The following is a 22,094-nucleotide window of genomic DNA, read 5'->3' on the forward strand; positions in this document are numbered from 1 at the left end:
AAGGAAATAAAGAACTTAAATAAATGATCTGAAAAAGTGTTGGAGAAATGTTTCAATTATTGAAAATGTTATACAATGTATTAATTGGTACCTGATGTGCTGTTTTTGGAGTGACCCAGTGTAATTAATATTTAAAATTTGATACTGCAAAATATATTACATTATATTTTGACTGCAATATAATGAACCCTCCTCTAAATGATTGAATCCAGTGTTATTAATATATTAAAGCTATATAATGTATTGACTCTGGGTTCAATTTCAAATAATGATTCAGCTATTCAGTTGACCAAGGAATATTTATCCATCATATACTTATGGGTTGCAAAAACATGGAATTGTCCAATTGGCCAAATGCAACAAATGTTTTATTTTATGATACAATGGTTGAATACAAATTTCACTTTTTTTTATTGTTAAATCTATTAAATTTCCAACAGAATGCAGGAAATACTAGATCCTGGGTTTCATTTGACAACTTAATGAAACAGTCAGTTCAGTTTCCCTTTTATTTTTGGCTATAAAGAAAATTAAATCAAATGTTATATTTACTTAGAAAGTCAGGAAGGGTGAATACAACATTTATGATTTCTGAAATGTTGAATATCAGTCAGCCAGAGAGCTAGAAATCATTAAATCATGTAATAAATACATTACTGTATATATTTTTATTACTTAGATGCTGAAAAATACAAATTCTTACTTCATTACATGTTAGCTTTGCAAGATCATGATACAGAGATTGATAAAACAAGGCTATATAGATGTATACATTAATATAACCCTCAATTTTATCTATATTTTCAGATAATGAAAAAATTGGGCTTAAATTTCCAATAAAGGAAGTTTAATTCTTGCTAATCTTATCGCTATCAGAAGACAAAGATCATTGTTAGAGACAATGAGGAGGAGGTATCATGCAAGGTGATCCACTTTGTCCTTCTTCTTTGTTTGTTTTTGATAAGCTATCTTACATGTAGCGCTAATTGACAGTAAATAGTTTCAGTTGCAATATGTCTTCAGTTTTTAATTTTACTCCTTGAGTATTTCCTTAATACAGAAACAAAATGACTTTTAAATAAATATCTTGATTTTTGTCCTGAACTTAAGTTTGTATACCTAGTCTAAATAATAACAGGTAATGCATAAAATAAGATTTTGTTTTGTAGATTCTTACATTACATCCTGGTCTGAAGAAACTTCCAGTTCCCTACATTTCTGTGCAAGAACTACAGGTAATTGTGAAATTGCAGCACATTACAACTTTTCTTTGCAGTCCCTTCCTAGAATATAAATTTTCACATTTACTTATGATGAGAGGGGTTTAATTGAGGGGAGGAACCTGGGGTACTTGTACCAAAGAAAATTTATTAGATTTTTTTTTCATTTTTGGATAAAGTGTGGATGTATAATATTCATCTAGTTTGGTACTGTAATTCAAGTATACATGTACTTCATGAATACAGTAAAACTCGTTTAGTACAAACACGCATATAGTGAATTCACGGATATAGCGAAGTTTTTCTGGGTCCCCGGCAAAATTCTTAACAAATCCTTGTAAAATTTTATGGTTATAACAAACTCTTATATAACGAATTTACGGATATAGCGAACTGATTTTGGGTCCCGTTGAAGTTAAATATAATGAAATTTACATCTGTTATAACGAACTTTCAAAGATCTCATAATTTGATAAATTAAACTGACTTATTTTTGTTCATGGAATTGTATATATAATTCAATTCACAATAAAACCTTAGTTATCGAAGGTATGTTTTGTAATATTTGCTTCCCTAACATATTTGGTAGTAATACCTGAAGGAAAACCTGCATATTGCGAATTCGCTTTATATGGTTTTACGAATTCGTTATACGGTTATAACGAATTACGGATATAGCGAATTAAATTCACAGGTCCCTAGGATTTCGTTATAACCGAGTTTTACTGTATAAAATAAATAGATTTTAGGGTTGTTATTTATTTTTTGACTGGTCTAGCTCTCTGGATGTAGATTTCTGAGATATTGCATATAATTTATGTAATCCAAAGTTATGCCGGTGGATAATCCATTCAAGCAAGTGATATTGTTTTTGTTTTGAAGTTTAAATCGTAGTGTTGTCTTGTTTTTCCTCGTTTTATTATACATAATTTAATTTACTTAATGCTTGGAAACCACACACAAAACAGAACATGTGTTTGTGATATGCTGATGCCTCTGTGTGGCAGCTTATGGTGATGGTTGAAGTTTTTCAAATACTTGTACAAGTCATCCCCCAAGGTCAAAGTCTAAAAGTCAAAATTGTTAGTTTCAAAAGGAAGGTCCTGTCATAAGCAATTGTAACAACTGTGAAAAATGAAAGCCATAGTGCTTTTTGTTCAAAAGCCAAGTTTGAAGTTGTAATTTTCTTAAAAGTGGGCCAAACTCTAAGGTCAAGGTTAAGAGGTCAAATTTGGTGGTTTCTAAAAAAAAAGGCACAAAGAATACACCTATGAAATATGAAAGCCATAGTCCCACCCACTCAAAAGTTATGGGGAAGGTTAAATTTTTTTTGAACAAACACACAAACAGACGGAGAGGGCAAAAACTATATGATGACAAAATTAAGTTGTTCATCTAGAATCATGTATACATAAAATGAACAATGAGATAATATGCTCATAAAGGTACAGTTAAAAATGGACTTTTGAATCTTGATGGAATTTATGTGACATAATCCTTGTTGTTTTTATCCATTGTGCCTGATTATAAGGTTACATGTACAAGGATGCTTTGCTTGATTTGTTGACTTGTGGGGTCCAATGACATGTACGCACATGTATTTCTTTTGTCACCCAGGCTTGTTCATTGTAGAGAACACAATGTACACAGGGGGAGGTTGATAAATTGTTTACACACACATATTACTTATCAAAATCAATGATAAAATGGGACTTGATCAACAAAAATTATGAATTAAACTGTGTTATGTAATTATTGACTTTCTGATTAATGTGTGGTTTTATCCAGCTGTGAAACAAGATGAAAATGATAATGTTAATTTCACTATAAGTTTAGCTTTACTAATCCTTAAAAATGAAACTTAAAGCAAGATTGTGAGTTTCTTTCTTCTAAAAATTAGAGGTCTTGGAAGTTATACTGCACATTAAGCTGTAGATTATTAGACAGAATAATCTATTAATTTTGGTATGATTATAAACAGAAATTTATGTTTTAAAACCAAGAAGTGATCTATCAAATTCTTAATTGTATATTATCAGCTAGAATTTGAAAGAAAGCTGCCTTGATCCTATGCATTGAATGACTATTTTTTATGCCCCTATAATCAAAGATTCTACAATCTTATAGAGAAAACATGAGTTATTAAACAAATTTACAACATGTAAAGTGCTTTTAATTATACCCCCACTCCAAGGAGAGGGGGGAATACTGTTTTACCCTTGTTTGTCTGTCTGTCTGTCTAGCTGTGTGTCTGTCCATAACAAATTTTTGGTCGCAGTTTTCTCAGCAACTACTCATCGCAGATGTTTGAAATTTTAGCACATTCTTTGCTGAGGCATGCCATATAGTGGGATTTATCAACTTTCTGTTTATCTGTGTGTCTGTTTGTACCATATACATGTATAACAATTTTTCTTCAGTTTTCTTAGCAACTACTCAACACTGATGTAACATGCATTTTGATAATGAATTAAATAAATAGGGCTTCTCTAAAATGCTTAATCATGCACTACTAGCAACAGAATTCCAACTAGAGTAAATAATTGGATCTGCATTATAACCCTTTTGTTTGAAGAATCCCATATCTTTATAGCTATTTTCATAAACTTTAATTGTTCTAATTGTTTACATTACAAACTTTTAATTATATCCCAATAGCTTTTAAAGGAGATGAAATATGACAAATATGCTGCGATACAGTAGGGGGTGAATGCATTAATTCTGTCACGTTTAGCAATAAAAACATGCAATTATATCATGTTAATGCTGTATTTATTGTTCAAAGATGTGTATTGTGAAAATAAAATTAAAACTTTGTTAGCTATCATTTTTAATGTTGGAACGCAGTGATTCAAAGCAGAATGTCTTTTTCTTGTACACAATTTAGCTGAGTTTAATGGTTTTGATTGAATGTATTCATAACTTCCATTAAGGCAAACAAACGACATGAAGCTAAGATGTTTTAAATCCGTGTTTTATATTTTACAATAGAGATGGACGGAACAATATGTGTTTCATTTTATTGAAAAATAAAATTGTTGAGTGAATTGAGCACAAAAACATCAAAAGAAACGAAAATAATATCATTGCTTAAAACTCATCAAAATTTGAACAAAAGAACAGCTATTTCATTTTTGTGTGATGTGTGAATAATGGCCGCAGTTTTAGATTTGTCGGACAAAGTGTCTTATCTTAGCATGGTCTTCAATTGATGTAAGGTATTAAGTCGGTTTTGGACGTTGAGCTGCGTAACCAACCTTTGAGATTATTTTCAAACTATTCGGAGTTGAGGACAATGATCAAAAATGCGTAATATCCTGTTGATTTAGAAAATGAGTTTTTCTTTATCCTACTAACGTATTCAAAACTCAGTTATCAATCATTTTTTCACATCCAGTCCTGGTTTTGATGTTTGAAAAACAACAAAGAAACTTGATAATACTCTGTAATATCTATTCTATTCTTAACCTTGAGTTTACGACATTAAATTTTGCTTGTATTCTTCCAGTCCAAGTTTTATGAAGGATGAACATGACAAAAGCCTCCTCTATTATCCTTGGTCAGGATTTAGCTATTGTCACCTCCATACATATACCTCTTTCTCAAGCAAAATCTTTTGTCCATTTTTAATTAAACTTTAGATTTGAGCAGAAATTTAGTTATCATGAGTAAATCGGCTAAAAGCACTTCATCATTCTATGAGATGATGGATTTTTCAATTCTTGCACTTTTCAGACAATGCTTGGAGAGTACACTTTGTTCTGTTGCTATTACAGGTTTCTATATCATGCATTATTTGAGGACCATTGTAGTCTCATCTCTATTCCACCTCAACAGAAGACGATCAAGACTCAAAACTCGAGCTGGTGCAATGCACTGTCCATTGATGCATGGGTAAAATTATAAATCAGATTTTGTTTGAAATTCATGCTTAAAAAAGGGTTTTCTATATAGCTATTGTGATATATTACTTAGAGATCAGAACAATTCTGTATTATGGTGTGAGCCTAGTACATTATATCAAATACTTATGCTCACTTTTGTTCTGACAATTTTTTTGTGGGTGAAAAACTTTAAGAAATCTGTTATTATACTAGTAGCTAGACTTTTCAAGTTTTGTTACCTTCCATTACTGTAGATTCCTAATTATACGTGAGGATTATTGTGTAATTTCCCAAGAAGCATCGTTCACGAAATTATATTTCTCGCTTTAATTTTGTTGATGCTGAATTCCATATTAATTTTCTTGATCAACCATCCATTTGCGAATTATTATTCTCGCAATTTGTCATGAAAGAGCCATTTTGCAAAAAATAAGGAATCTACAGTATTTTGACCCATTTTTAGTTGTTTGTTTTTCATACATGTCAAATATCTTAAATCTATTGCACTGTATCAGATATTTTGTTTATTATTTAAATCAATTCACTAGTAAATTGCAACATACCAATACCAGTATTTTTTTTTTTGTAGGTTCAATATCGGAAATGCATTTTTTTTTCTAAATTTGTCTTGTGGGCCCAGATACTACAAAAAAATTAAATGTCTGGGATGAAACATAAGATTAAAAAAATGACTCCGAAGTATCATTCTGCAGAAGAATAGAAAGTGCTACAATGTCATCAATCTTCCAAGTTTAAAACAGATCATTAAAATTTATCAAACAAGGGAAATATTTAGAGAATTAAGAGAAAGAAAGACTGGTATCTCCCTGCCTTCTGATGTGGTATCTCCGACAAGAACTTAAGAAATGATCAAATGATTTGTGGGGCCATTATAATTGATAATCTTGCTTTTATTTCTCTCGCCATAGAATGGGCCAGTCTAAGTTAGCCAAGGGCGTCTGTAACGGAATACCACTGTCCTCCCGGCCAATTAAAGGTAACAAATTATATACACCGCTAATATCATAGTGCCAGCATTGTTCCCCGATCTAATTGTCATTGGTGCTAACTGTCGCGATATTTTCGAGCCATATTTCGGTTAATTTTCCACTCTTACCCTTGACTTCAGCACCTTAGATGTATCGAAAAAAGGAGTCCAGAGATCCGGCATGACTTTAAAAATATTAAATCTCCAGGTAGAATTACAGGGGGACCAAAATAATCATTGGAAATAAAATTAATCACAATGTCTTCTCGGAATTCTAAGTCCAGTATAAAACTCTTTTGATGAATTGAATAGACGGTGTTATGGTTGTTTGTTTGTGTACAGACTTATTTAGAAATATTTTTTTGATTTGTATTGTAGTTTTTCGGTAAGCGGCCCTTTTGACAGTCATTGTGTGCTGATGTGACACCTGAATATGGCGCCAAACATCGTAGATGAATCTGTTTAATGATATAGCGGAGGTTCATTTGATAGTGGTGAATGATGCAATTGGTAGATAGCTCAGTTCAAATGTGCAAGAATAGACCCCCAAAAAATAATGTCTTCAATACCAACAAAGAGACAGTTGATCACTTCATAATGTAAGATTTTTACAAAACCTTAAGTCGGCTAGAATACATGTAAATATGTACATGTCAATATATATAAATGAAGTATATAAGAAGAGTGGAACTACATATGTAATATTGATACTCCTTTTCGAAGAAGGGAGGGCATATTGGTTTGCTGCTGTTTGTTTGTCTGTTGGTTGGTTAATCGGTCTGTCCACCAAGTTTCTGTTAATTTCCTTCACAACCTTTGCACATACTGAAATGAAATTTGGTACACAGATTTTTTATTTACACTTGCCATATTTATATGATTTAGATTTGTATTTTTTCTTCATTTACAAGAACAGGTGGCAAACTTCTTAATTAAGTTTTTTGGTGTTAAGGATCATGTAGTCTAAAAGTGTGGGCGATAGATGTGCATTGTACCCCCCGAAAAAGCTTGGGTTTTTTGGCTGTGGGAGGGTGCAATGAAGTTCTTGAAACTAAGTTGAAAACATGATTGCAATAAAAGGATGCATTATCTGTTGATATTAATACTGAAAGGAAATTATACAGACATATTTTTATTAGGAATATAATTAAGGTTTGAAGAGAGAGTTGAAATGATTTCCTTGAGTATTGTCTGGCAATAGAAAGAGAATGGGCTTTTCCCCCCAAACAAGTTCTAAATTTCATTTTTTTCAATGTCTCTTTTCAACTGCTGTCCTGAGTCAATATTGACATGTTTATTTTAATTCTGAGCTAACATTGGATTATGTTTAATTAGTTCATGAAGAATGGAACATATGATTGCTAATGGAGTAATATACCCAAATAATCAACCTTATAAAATTTAACTTCAAATTGTTTATTTTAGGAATTGATTAAATTAATATACATGCATTAATTAATATACACAATTATGGTCAATAAACTTTTTTTTTTAGCTGAATGTTCCTATGTTATGTAAAATGGAAGAAATCTAGAACTAATTTTGCAATATTTTTAAAAAAGAATTTTTAGTATGTTTGCAAAGTTTTTGTGCTTTTTAGCTCACCTGAACAAAAAGTTGAAGTGAGCTTTTCTTGTTATCTGCCACCCCTTGTCTCTCTGTTTATAACTAATTTTGTCTGTCTGTTATTACTTCTCTCATTTTCAACTCTTCCAGAACCACTAGACAAATATTATATAAATGGTGCCTGTTTTGGAGGGTAACATTTGAAATTGACACCCCAAGGAAAACCATTGTCAACCGACGCGTCAGCGGAGGTTGACAATGGTTTTCCGAGGGGTGTCAATTTCAAATGTTACCCTCCAAAACAGGCACCATTTATTTTATTATACTGAATGTCTTATTGATTAAGGACGTCAGCAAAAAAAAAACCGTCGATCGTCTTTACGTTCATGTATAGAAAGATTTCACACTCACCGGTTCACTAATCTCCTTATTGTTTGTTTGATACTCGAATTAGAGTCATTTATCATATAAAGCTTCGTTATTTCTGGCTCGCAAGCATGTTTCCTACACTCGCAAGCATTTATCATCTGTCGTTTGTTGTTTTCAAGTAAGCTTTATCGGACGCAAGCTTTTATTGACGTCAAGTTAATTCCGGTCTGTTACGTTTTGAGAACCTCTCTGAACTGTACGCGCATAATTTCCACGCATGTGGCATTACCGTTGTGTTACCCCTTGTCACGTGTGTTGCTAAGGCTCAGGGTAATCGAACGGATTGTTAACTGCGTCTAAACTAATCAGATTTTAGTATTTAACATGAAAGTATAATAAAACTAAATGCCACAAGCATTTTCAGGTAATATGTTCAAATCAAGGGCCCTTTTGTAATCAAATAAAGGTCAAAATTAAGTGGTTGTCTTCTTTTAAAAAATATTCTAATAAATAACCATTGGACCAGGAAAGATGAAATTTACCATAGTAAGGGTTAGGTGGGGCTTCAGTTCTGATATAAAAAAAAAACCAGTAGGGCAAAGGACAATCAGGTTAGCATTGTGATCCATGGGCCTACTGATTATATGAGAATGGTATATATATTGTCAATTTAATTTTTTTGGGGGGGGGGGGGGGGGTTTAAAGATGATTGCTCAAACACTAACCTTGAATTCCACGGAATTTCATAATTCCAATTTTTTATGTGACATGCCTTAGATAACAAATTGTCTTCATTGTAATGTGAAGAAATTATTTAATTACAGACAGGAGAAATATCAGTTACATTTGATAATGAGACATTTAAAATCAATATTTGCTCAGACTTACAAATTCAACTAAAATGATCATGCTGTTGGTGTAATATTTACGATTTTCTGGGTAGAGAATTTGGTATCTTAATGATTTTGTACCCAGAAACATGGATCTTTTTGATGTTTTTCCCATGGAAAAAGACAATAGCATCAGATTCATGCACTAGTCACTGACTGACCCAGCTATTCTTCTGTCATTTGAAATCGGGGTTTCATCTTCTGTGACAATTTACAGTGGGACAAAAACTGGTTGAAAAGAAGAAAATTGCCAAAAACTGCACCCAATTATTTCCCTCTGGGAACAACAATGGATATCGCAATTGTAACATACAATAAGAGATGTGTTTATGCGGATCAAGTTTATCTTGTCAACAGATTTTGATATCACTTATCAACACGTTTTTATCAGGACATCAGATACACAAGCATTTCTTTCTTCTTCATGCCCCCTTATTCTCTTTTTGTTACTCTTAATTTACCCAGTTAGACATACATTTTAACACGACCATTTTTTGCAATGACAAAAGAAGTCTTGACTGTTATAGTGTAGTTTTACCTTGATAATGAAAATTGACTTTAATTATGTAACATCTTCATAATTTTGTCTTTATTTCGACTCCTACAACGGGGAAAAAAACTTTTAACAAAGTAAATTGCTTTTTGTCACACTGTTATGAAAAACCCATTATATTACCTTGGTAAGGTAGCAAAACATGTAATTGTGAGAAATTTAATAGGTGCTTAAATTAGTGAAATAAATTAGCTTTGTTAAAAGTCCCTGAAAGCACTTCCTTTCCTAACTTTAAACATATAGGACATTAAATATCTGGTGATTAAAAATTTCTGGAAAGCAGTGATAAATGTATTAAGAGTCATAAATATTGACATCTTAAAATTTTGTATGATGAGGGTTTGAATGCAGAAATCATCAATCATGCACTAATGCTCACTGCATTGTCTCAGTATATTGACTGGCTTGCATAATATCGTCTTTATGACTGTCATCTGGTTTCTATTAAATATTTGGGTTTTGTTCCCTGGTCTTTAAGCACATTTTGATCAAAATGTATATCAAACATTATTTTGCTCACATCTGTGTGATGGGTTCAATGCAGGGACAATGCAGTGGCACTTTACGGCTGCAAACTAAAGCACAAGCCTTAATATGGGGAACAAAAGAACAGAACTATTAAAATAGAATGTATTTCTATTTTCATATTGCCTTTTGTGGGACAAACAAGGTCTAGGAACAAACTGCTTTATACGACCATCAATCTTGAGGCTCTGGGCTCCTTTTTTTTGTATTTTTACAAGGATGTAACACAAAAGAGTTCGGCCTGGAGCCTGATAAATTTTTGCGACGGCAAGACAGCTTTGTTGTCTCTTGTTCAATTTGAATTATGTCGTCAATTTCATCATTAACTTATTTTGTGCAACTAATGAATTGAAATCGTTTAAAAGTCCTTTACATATTCAGTTTAATTTTCACACTTGAGGCCAGTGAAATACCTACAACTGTCAAATCTTTTAAAAAACAGGTGATATCCACAATTAACACTATATTGAATATTTGGCCATTAAAAAGGAATTATTTATAATTTTCATAATATAAGGCTTTATATTGAGTGTCAGCTGTCTTGAGTTTATAATCCATTTCTAGCATTCAAACTGATAGACAACACTTTGATTTAGTACACGTGATCTTTCAGATAATTGTTCATTTTTCCACCATTTGGAATGTTTTTGGTATCCCGTGGGCTGGCCTATTGTTGAAGTCAAATAATTGTGATTAATTTACCTAGAAGAATTAATGACATTTATTCAAAAAATTTATTGATGCAAAATTTTTGTTATTTTCAAATTCTATTTTTAAAGTTATATAACTGTTTTTTGGTTGTTTTTATAACAATCTTTTTCTCATTTATTTGCACACTTACAAAATCATCCAGAAAGACTCTGCTTTTAACATTTGTGTCTTTCCTTTGATTGGCTGAAATCTATTCAATGACATTTGACCAAAAATTTATTCATGAAAATCTCTTGTGTATTGTCATGCTCAGCTGATATGCTTCATAAGCTTGAATTTTCATAGTATAATAATTAACTGCTTTAAAACCCAGAGATCATAACTCTGAATATGTAAATTTTATTTGCAATTTGTATTTTTAGAAATGTATACATATATAAAATTGATATCTTTTTGAATTGGAATCCATATGGGAGTCAATATGACATAATACTGATAAACATATTCTTAGATTTTTCCCAAATTTGTTATGAGCAATAAAAGCAGAATATTTTTCTAGAGTAAAACCACCTTATACCTTCTATTCCTTTATTTCAAAAGAAGAAAAGTTTTAAATTTTGAAATCCAAGATGGCTGCCATCATAACCTCAGTTTGATTTATTGATTGATTGTGTTGTTTAATGTCTGCTTGTATTATATTAAAATAATTATTGATTTATATACTAGCATAAATGCTACTCAAAGAGCTTAACATCCAGAAATTGTGTGGAACACTAACATTCTGACAATATCTTTCACTGACTATAAGGACTTGGATGGAGTTTTTTTTTGACACAATTTTGCATTACAAAATTTGAGGAAATATGGCAAAAATTTATTTTTTTTTTATTTTGCAAAATCCCTTAATTATTTAAAATAATTATTGAATTATGAAACCCAGAGCCATGAAATTGTGTTGAATTATAAAAGATTTTTTTTTAATTTTGCATTACAAAATTTGAGGAAATATGGCAAAAATTTATAGTACAATTTGAGATAATGGAGAACATCTTTCTTTTCACTGGGGCTAGGAACATTTATGCTGAAGGCCACTTGTGATGATCCAACAATTTAAGGGTGGAGTGTTTCCGCAATCAGTGGCATAGAAACGAATATTTTCACAATCAGCGATACAGAGAGAATAAGGTGTTTTCACCCTATTATTTTCACTGGTTACAGTTTTATGATAATATCTAACTCGGACACTCCTGAACATCTGTTTGTTTAATTTTATTTATGTATATTTTTGTTGATAATTGTTGATTTTCCTTATCTCAGGATGGAAGCATTGCATTCACAAAAAATCACCTGTTCATCCTACCGATTTGATTACAACTTATTATGTGTTGTGATAAGAAATATATAGTCTTCTGCAAAGAATTTTTGTTTGATTTTTTCCTCTTCATTTTTTGATAAGAAGAAATCTTGCATCTCCGATGTGGAATTGTTAGGCATAACAGCCAATTCAAATCCCCATCTCCAACATCTGTCTAAACTTAATGAGCTCATATCCATATAGATGTCTTAATTTATTCTTTATCATTAACAAAGCACTACAAACCCAAAAGAAAGCCATTGGGGATTTTGACAGGTTTTGTTTTATCCTACTCGTTAATTTGTATTTCCGACTGTTTTAGAGGGGAGCGGAAGACTGAAATTTCCCGAACTTGACACTGTAGCTCGGTGGGTCGGCGCAGAGAACAGAGGAGAATATCGGGTCCCGATCACACGGTTAGCATCTGTTGTCTTATCTGATACCCTAAACAGGAAACAACAGTTGTTCCTGTACTTCCTGAACCTAGAATGCAGGTTTTAATTACCTGTATCAATTTATATACATTTAATTATAGAGGTCTGCTAGAGTAGACATAAAGTAGCTCATATATATATATATATATATATATATACCGGTACATGTATCAGTATGTCTGTAGGAGATGTGACCTTTAGTGTTTTGAAGGTCAAGGATAGTTGTTATTGACCTAGGCCTTGTTTAATAAGAATACATCAAATTTACCTACTTTTTGATGCTTTTCCTAAAGGTGAATGAATTTATTTGTAAATCTGAATTTGGGGTTGACAGAAGCAAATTATTAGGGAAAGGGGGAGGGTGGTATTAACATGAACTGCTACATTTTATGAAAGCAGTAGGGGAAAAATTATCCTAGCAACTGATGTATTGATGCCTGAAGAAACTTTCAAAAATCATCTCTTGAATTTTTTTCCATTCCAATATGTTCTATTCCAATTAAGAGACAGACAAATTGCTTTGTGCAATTCACAAAACCCAGAACTCTATCGGGAAATAATCATACCCTTCTCATCTATTCTTAATAATAAATGGAATAAATTAGAATTACAATCGTAATGATATTATATAAAACACTTGACTATGCCTTAGGACTGGAATGCAGATGTTTGATTTGTGTATACTCTTGTAGTTTTTTTTCCTGATAATTAATATTGTACTTGAAGTGAGATTTCTAATTGCTTTAGAATTTTATCCTTGTATCTTGTCTACAAAGAGAGGAAGATTTTTTTTAAGTTAAAATTGAATTTTATTTATTAAAGCAGTTCTTCAAATGATAATGTCTTATTTGAAATTTTTACTTATCAGATTTAGATGCTTGAACACATGTTGCTTACAATTGTTAAGTAATAATATGGGGAGGAATAGACCTTCAGCTGATTTCTTTTGAAATTCTCTTTAAAAAATATTTGTAATTCAATTAAATTTGAGAAGCTTCTTATGTGATAGAAGCATTGTGTAGGGAGAAGTTTGTCTGGCCTGAGATCTGAAGCATTGCTTTAATTAAAAATGTAATTGTGTGATTCTTGTTACATAATTGGATCTTAAATTACCCAAACTGGCCATTAAAATCCACGTCCTCTCCGCTTTTGCAATTGGAACCTCCATTGTACCCACTCGTGAGGAAAGTCCAGCTTATAACAAGGAGAACCAAGGGACTTGAGGCCTACTTCTGATACTTTAAGAAAAAAAGATAACATCGATATCAAGATATTTTTTTTCTAATTTATGGAAGAAAAAAATGGTGGCATTGTTGGTATAACCCCGAATGCTGCCGATTTCTTTTTATGTTAGAGGTGTGAAGGTCTGTCTTTTGTGATGAGAAATTTGGGTCTATAATTATTTGGTCAATAGGATGTACCATATGGGTATCTGTTTATTGTAATGACAAATTAGTACATAATTGACAAGGTCGCGGATAGTATGAATTGTTTCTCTGTGTGAAGATTGGGCATTATCTTCTTCAGTGATGTCATACAAAAATACTATTAGCCAATCAAACAGAATGAAATAAAAGGGAGTCAGATTTAATTTTCTGATTGTCTCTCCTTTTATGCCAATATAAGATTCAGCATCTGTAAACTACGTCAGACAGATAGAAAGAATTTCATTGGGCAGGACTTAGTTTACTCAGGTTGTCAAGGAATCATGAATTCAAAATGTTTCTGTATACAAGTGAATAATTACTGTATGTATGTAAAGTTCATTGACAAAATCAATTATTTATTAAAAAAAAAATATTTGGTATTGATGCACCTTTGTTATACATGCAAGTTAAAAAAACAGATTCAAAAAGAAAAATTATTTTGGTCTCAGTATTTGAAATAATTAAATTGGCATAATGGGATGACTGTATAACAAGTTATTTTTGCAATACAGTGTAATCCAATTTTGCTTTCATTGCTATCATTTTTTAGATAAAAAAACAAGATGTATTTGTGAAACACTGATGTAGCACTTATGGTAAAGGTTGAAGTTTCCTAAATGCAATTAAGTCAAACTCCTAGTCAAGGTCAAGAGATCTAAATGTTGTTACCTAAGGAATGACTTCTATCAATGAATATACCTTGTAAATATGATAACCCAAACAACAACCATTCATTTATGGTCAAGGTTAATACTGAGTATCACTTTCTCAAACTAAATCAAACCCCAAGGTCAAGGCCAAAAGTTCAAAATCATTATTGGTATGCAGCAGAAGGGTCAAAAGATCAAAATTGTTGGTATCCAAAGGAAGGTCTTGCAACAAGGAATAATCTTGTGAAATATGAGGACCAAGTACTGACTGTTCAAAAGTTAAGTTATGGCCAAGGTTAAAAGAAAAGGTCAAACTCTAAGGTCAAGGTCAAAAGATCAAAAAAGGTTATACCATTGAAAAGGGCTTAGTATGATTAGTACACATTTAAATATAAAAGCTCTAGCAACAACTTCTAAAGTTATGGCCAAGGTTAAAGTGGATAAATTGTTAACTGTTTCGGCATATTTTTGGAAAACTTCTGATTAGCGGAAAATAAGGTATATGGTATATTCTTCAACATGAGCATTCATATATATATATATAATTGAATAATATTTTATCTCTTAGAGTATTGTGTTGTTTTTAGGTTATGCTGGTACCACTCCAGCCAGTGAAGGAAGCCACCACCTCAACCAATGGAGGAAGTCACCACCACAGTTAATGGAGGAAGCTCAGATTGATTGGAGGAGATGATGGTAGTGACTGAAGAATGAGAGCCTGGTCACAGTCTGTAAGTATGGTATCAAGTGACTCTTCAAGATAAACACACAACATTAATATTACAAGATTTAATACATGATTTATATTTAGTAGTTTTTAGCTAACCTGAACCATGAGGCTAGGTCAAAACAGTTGTCTTTTGATACATTGACTTGTTAGCTCACCTGAGCTGAAACCTCAAGTGAGCTTTTCTGCTGATCATTTTGTCTGTAGACCATCTGTCAGTCTGTCCATCTGTCTGTATGTAAACTTATCACATTTTTGACTTCTTCTCAAGACTCACTGGGCCAGTTTTAACTAAACTTGCCACAAAGCATCCTTTGGAGAAGGGGATTCAAGTTTGTTCAAATGAAGGGCCATGCCCTAATTCAAGGGGAGATAATTTAGAAATAGTGAAAATTTAGTGGCATATTTTAAAAATCTTCTTCTCAAGAATCACTGTTCCAGGAAAGTTGAAAGTTATGTGGAAAAACATCCTCAGGTTTGTTCAAATCATGACCCCCGGTTTAGCGGGGGTGAATCATTATAGTGTTTCACAAGCACATCTTGACTTCTCAACAAAATGATTACTTTGTAAATTAACAATTTTGCATAGAAACTACTAGTACATGTAATGTAAAATTGAAGATTTAGGAAGTAATCATTTTTTGGCAAAAATTTCATTGTATTCAGCATTAGTGTGACTGTGTCAAAATATATGGCATTCACCATGTTGCGCCATTCGGTGTTTTGGTCACAAAATGCAGATAATACAAAAAGTAGCTACTTTAAGTGGGTTTAAATACCTATGTAGCTATTAATAGTTACGTAGGTAGAAATAGTCTTTCGACTGGACCTGTTGAAGTTAAAACAGATGTGATTAAAAAAAAAAAGCATTAAACTGAGAATAATTAACTCAGTATGTTGAAAATAATACCTCATGTTTTTACAATATGTATATTTACTGAATAATAAATTTAAAATGTTTGAAATGCCTAGACAAGTAGCCGTGATCCTTTGTGGAGGGTTTATAATTGACCCATATAGGATATACACTGTATGGTGTGGGATTGGGTGATTTATCATCAAAATTGGCTAACAATAGATTACTGAGATTTAGACCAATGTCTTTTGTCAAAATTTATCAAATCTCAAACAAAAAGGTGCACCTGAAAACCTTACCCTTTTTACTAATTTTGATTTGAAATATTGGATTTTTTTTTCAAGATTAGGGTACTATTTATTGTTTTCCGCTGTTTCATTCCCTGGTTCAGTCAGTGAAGCGTACGTGATACAGATGTAGAAATGCCTACGACTTTCACAATCTCTCAAGAAATGGAAGTTATCACCGTCAATATTTATTCAATCTGATAATTCTGATTTTGTGAATTAAGGCTTCTGTTTCATGTTTTTTGGGGGGTGTTGAAGTGAATCATGGCACAATATATGTTGAGGCGTTAGAGTGTGAAGTTTTTAGTATGAAAATCATTCAGAAATCTTCATTCATTTTAATTGAGACTTCAATGTGTACTTGTAAAGTGTTAAATGCCCAAATTCTTAGAAACTTTTTTTTGCTCAATACAGTGCATCAAAGACCATTTTCTCAAATCAAAAAAAGGAGGAACTTTGAAAATATTTGAAAAAAAAGAAAAATTCCATTCCAGCTGTTTTATAATATTGTACAATTTATGGTTCAAAAACATTTTTATGAAAATCATTCCCAGGCAGATTTGTTTTAGGGTGAACAAACATTTGACTGAAAAAGAAAGATTTGTTTTTAGATGTCTCTTAGAAATCATGTAAGAGAGATGTGGTTTAATGCAAATCTACATAAAACATGGCTTTGTTAGTATAAAAAAGTTTAACTGTCAAATAAATATTTCTTCTAAAAAGCTCATTGATAATACAATTATGAATAAATGTAACTTAATCTAAGCACTTGAATTTATGACTAATTTTGATATCTGTTGTGGGAATGAATAAAAGGGCCTTTAACTTCTAAATCAGTTAGTTAAAATATGCTTATCAACAATAAGATAAATGCATTTATCGTATTAAAATTTCCAGGGAGAGATAGACAAGTTTATTGATAGAGATATAAAATGCATTTCTCTTTATACATTAAGATTTGTTAATCAAATGACTCAGGTTTTCAAAATATTTTTGTTTATGTCTCCTAAATCAATTTCAAACTGGAAAGTATGGCCGAATAAATAGAAAAATTAAATTGTATTCAAAAGAAATACCGGATGTATGTACATTAAATATTAAGCATTGATGCATGTGTATTTAAGATTAAATATTGAGAATTGGTCAATTTCTAAATAACGTGAGATGTGATTTTTATATATATTTTATCTAATGAATGAACCTCTTAGAAGAACTTTTATCCTGGTAGGTCTTCCAGTTAGTTTGTAAGTCTAAATTTTTTTTTTCAAAAATATGTTATTTTAAGAAAAAATTTATGATTTTAAAGGAATATCACTGTCAAGTTTTAAAATGAAGAAAAACAAAATTTTAACTGTTATATGCAATAACAAAAATTTCATCTCATTTGACTCTCCATTGCATGGAGGTAGAAACAGTGGTTATAAGTCCATACCACTAACCACTTTAAAAAAGATTACAGATTGATGCTGTAATTTTCCTTCACAAGATTTGAGCTAGTGCTTTTATTTCTTTCACCAAAAGAGCACAGTACTTTACTTTACTACATCTTAGGTTTGATTCTTTGAAAAATCCTGAAAATCTACAGCTTTGTTGATTATTTGACTCTTCATTGTGTGAAGGTAGGAACAGTGTTACATGTAACTATCACTAACAACTTTCAAAAAAAATAATTATGACATGAAAAGAGTGCAACTCTCTACTGTATGCTTTTGAAGTTTGTTTGTTTAACGCTGAAATATCCTGAAAACCTATGGCATTGTAAATTTTGATCTATCAGAAATACAATCTTGATCCTCCAGATAGGGATGTTGAAGAGCAAGTGTATCTTTCACATTGTTAGCTTGCAGATGTCCCCACGTTTCTGCCTTCATAACTTTATGTGTCAGTTTTTGATGGAATTTATGTGGGTGATGGAGGCTCGGGATTGTGCAATGGTCAATGTCACAGGATAAAGAAAGCCATTAATTAGGATAACTTGTTACAGAAAAAAACACCCCTCTCATCAGTTGTCATGGTGCACCCTCAAATCCTGCTCACTGAGATTTTCTTGTTTGTTGATGAACCATCAAATGCATGTTATGATAGATCAGAGGCATGAATGGGTTTTTTTCTGTGTGTATAAAGAAACGAGGATGCACTTTTAATGCTCTGCATTAGTATTTTGTCTAAGGATGTAGATTTATTTTGTACATTAGTGTTCCATATGGTACCAGTACATTATGATTGAATTTTCTATTTTAATCAGATTTACAAAAGAAATTATACAGATGTTATGATATCCATATTGATGGATTTGCATTAAAGTCATTTATTTACAAAAAATATCGTTTTTCCCAGTAAATGTGTATTGTCTATGTTAGATGATATAGATAGTGGTAATATATCTTCAAGTTTTAATCTACAGATTTTATTTTGTTGAGGAACAAAGGGTGTTGTTTCTATTTTAGATCAGTAAAGAAAAGATTATACATCAAATCTATTTCAAGTACCGCACACAACATCCATTGTCTTTTGTTACAATCTTATATAAGAGAGACGATAATTTAGTAGATAATAGGTAATTAAACTCTTGAAGATTTTCTTTCTCATCTTGGCTGTTGTTGAATTTCTTAGAACATAAGACTTTGAAATGAAGAGACTTTGAAATGTGTTTTTAAAGTGGAATTGATATTATCACTAGTTGTATTGTGTGAGCCATGCTGAATAATATGATAAAATGTCGGTGAATTATGATTGAATTTTTGCTGATTTGATGATAAATGGCTGAGATAAAACAATGAAGTGGGTAGCACTGCTGCTGAAGTGGCCTTTGTAGACTGTTATTGTCCAACTGCTACAGGGGCCCACAGACAGGGGGGTGTTTGGAATGGAATTCCAGATCAGAGCTCTGCGTATCGGCCTATCTCCAGAGAGAAAAAGTACTAGTACACTTGTGATTCATGAGTAAAGAGTGTGAGTTCATGTCATATCTGTGATTCATGGTGGTGATTTGGCCAAATAGTATGCTTTCACTTAGGTTTTAGGCTTTGTTTTCTGTCTTAATGAGGTGTTTCTAGGGGCAGAGTTTTCGTTGTTGTTGTTCTTTCATTTTTTGCAGTACTGTAGTTTTGCAAATGTTTTCTTTGACTCCAAAGTAATTTAAACTATAGCCATTTGTTTTTAGTTTGTAGCATTATCTATATTGTGCTAGCTAGTGAATAGCTGTCCTGTTGCTGGAGACATTTTGTGCTTTTCCTTAGCTTACAAAGAGGAAAGGACATATTTTTCTATTATGTCCTACTGCATGTATGTAACAGGGCATATGTTGTGTTTGTTTGTTCATCTTTCATCCTTATATCCTTCATCCCTTTATTCTTCCATTTGTTTATGAACTTTATCCAACAGTTTTGACCTCTGGTTGACCTTGAACTTGTTTCACAGTCTAACCATCAAAAGAAGTGTAGTAAAGGTATATCTGTGTATTAAGAAATGAAAACTATTCATTCATCAAATTTTATAAGTAACCCAGATGTAAGGAAAATATTATACAATTCTTTCCAAGATCCAAAGCAGCATGTCGTATTCATGTCCTTTGAAATATCTGTAGTGATGGAAAAGCATTTGTTGCTGACCTGTTGTGTAAGGTTATTGACAGAAGAATTTAAGCAGAAAAAATGTAAGATGCCATACTCTGATGGACCCTTTAACACTTATTAAAAGATTTACGTATAATGTTAATATATTCACATTCAGTTTCATTTTATCAGAGAATTGAATTCTTGTCTCAACAGGAGGGAGAAAATTTATTGAATATTTTTCAAGGTAAATGTACCAAATCGGGGATTTTAACAAAAGATGTAGAAGGAACAATTTGTGATAATTAAAAGACAATTTGGAAATACATATTGTCTCGGTGTCAGCGGTTTCCTTGAACATTGAATTCTTTGATTTTTGACACCGGGGATTGCTCTTTAATAAAAGTTTACAAATACAATGCAATTATTCCATCAAAGTCATTTCAAAATTTTCTTGTATGGTACGAAGTGTCTCTTTGAAGGGAGAATTGATATGGGTTTAAAAATTAGATTTTTAAAGCTATTAAGATAACATTTGTGCAAAGGGCAACTTTTTGTATTTTAAAAGTAGGTGTTTTAGTTTCAAAAAACAAACAATTTTGTTTTCACAGTTAGCAACACTTGTGAAACCCCTTCAATTGTAAGGTTAGAGGAATTGTCCTTTTAAATCTCATTAGATAAAAATGATCAATTTCAAAGAGTACCCATTTAGGTAGTTGGATAAACTTTGAAAATCAGACAGCTTTGAAATTGCAGAACACGTTCACGGAATAAAAGACTACAGTAAAAGCCCAAGAGGGGGAAAAACACTTCATCTGTTCAATGTCGATAAGGTTTAAAATTTCTTAAATTAAATTTAAACTTTTCTTCAATTTTATCAGACATTGAAAGTAAATATTATTTAAACAATTGACATTGTTTTGAGATGTACCATTAGTCGAGACATTGAGTTCCCTGGCAAATAATGGCTACTTCACCGGGCACGGGGAGAACAACGCAAATTACACAGTTGCTATAGCGAAAAAAATAAAATAATGGAGAAGACAAAATCTGGGTCCAATTTTTAGGGTATCTGCTTACACGTTTATAAGCCTTTGAGTAAATATTGTACTGATATAGGAGTTGAATTGCACCCATTGTTGCAGGTTTATTACTTGTTTGATCCAAGGGGAGGGTGAAGGATCACGTTTGTACAGAGAAAACACCAAATTTTATCTCTTTTTTTCATTATTCACGACACACAGAGAAAACGATGAGAGGGAAGTTGTCAAGTGCATAAAGTGCAAGTCATTGTTCAAAAGTGAGGCAATGAAAACTAATAAAAGTGGGAAAAAAGTGAAATACTTTGTGTATTCTGAAGATGTAGCTTTTGATCTTGTTTTCTTAAAGTTATTGCATATTATTGGAGTTAATTTATTCTTTTTGTGAAATAATTGCCAGAAAATTGTGAAAAAAGTATAAGTTTATAAGGGTGGAAAGTTTGGGAACTTAGGAAAACTAGGATAATCAAAACATAACACTTTCAGATATGATCATGAGAAGGGACATTTAGGCAAAAGCTTACGAATGTTAATTTTGTAGCAGAATAGTAATACTTTCACCATGTTTTCTGTATTGTTTATCTTCCTTATGTTTATTTCAAAAATTTTCTTTAGATTTTAATGAAATTCTCTTGACGGAGATAAAATATTCAAAAATATCAGATGACCCCTTGTTAGCTCACCTGAGCCGAAGGTTCAAAAGAGCTTTTCTGATCAAAATTTGTCCGTCGTCTGTCGTTGTTGTCGTAAACTTTTCACATTTTCATCTTCTTCTCGAGATCTGCAGGGCAAATTTCAACCAAACATGCCACAAAGTATCCTTAGGTGAAGGGGATTCAAGTTTGTTCAAATGAAGGGCCAAGCTCTTCTCCAAGGGGAGATAATGATGAATTAATGAAAAATTAAAAGCATCTTTTAAAAATCTTCTTCTTCAGAACCATTGGGCCAGGAAAGATGAAACTCATGTGAAAGCATCATCAGGTAGTGTAGATTCAAGTTTGTTCACATCATGACCCCCAGGGGTAGGGCGGGGCCACAATGGCTGATCGAAGTTTTACATAGAAATATAGGAAAAATCTTGAAAAATCTTCTCCAGAACTATTGGGCCAGGAAAGATGA

General features: G+C 31.9%; 1 long non-coding RNA gene across 1 annotated transcript; it reads left to right on the forward strand.

Moving 5' to 3' along the window:
• Nucleotides 1-805: 805 nt before the first annotated feature.
• LOC134281425 (uncharacterized) lies at nt 806-15,378 on the forward strand. Its single transcript, XR_009995089.1, has 8 exons — nt 806-924; nt 1,170-1,235; nt 4,997-5,114; nt 6,034-6,101; nt 6,471-6,691; nt 12,323-12,416; nt 15,099-15,242; nt 15,326-15,378. It is a non-coding gene; the product is annotated as an uncharacterized LOC134281425 (long non-coding RNA).
• Nucleotides 15,379-22,094: the final 6,716 nt, after the last annotated feature.

Source organism: Saccostrea cucullata, unplaced genomic scaffold, assembly GCF_032062105.1.
Source record: "Saccostrea cucullata isolate Sc308-1 unplaced genomic scaffold, CSIRO_AGI_Scuc_v1 ctg588, whole genome shotgun sequence".
In the NCBI taxonomy this organism is placed as follows: Eukaryota; Metazoa; Mollusca; class Bivalvia; order Ostreida; family Ostreidae; genus Saccostrea; species Saccostrea cuccullata.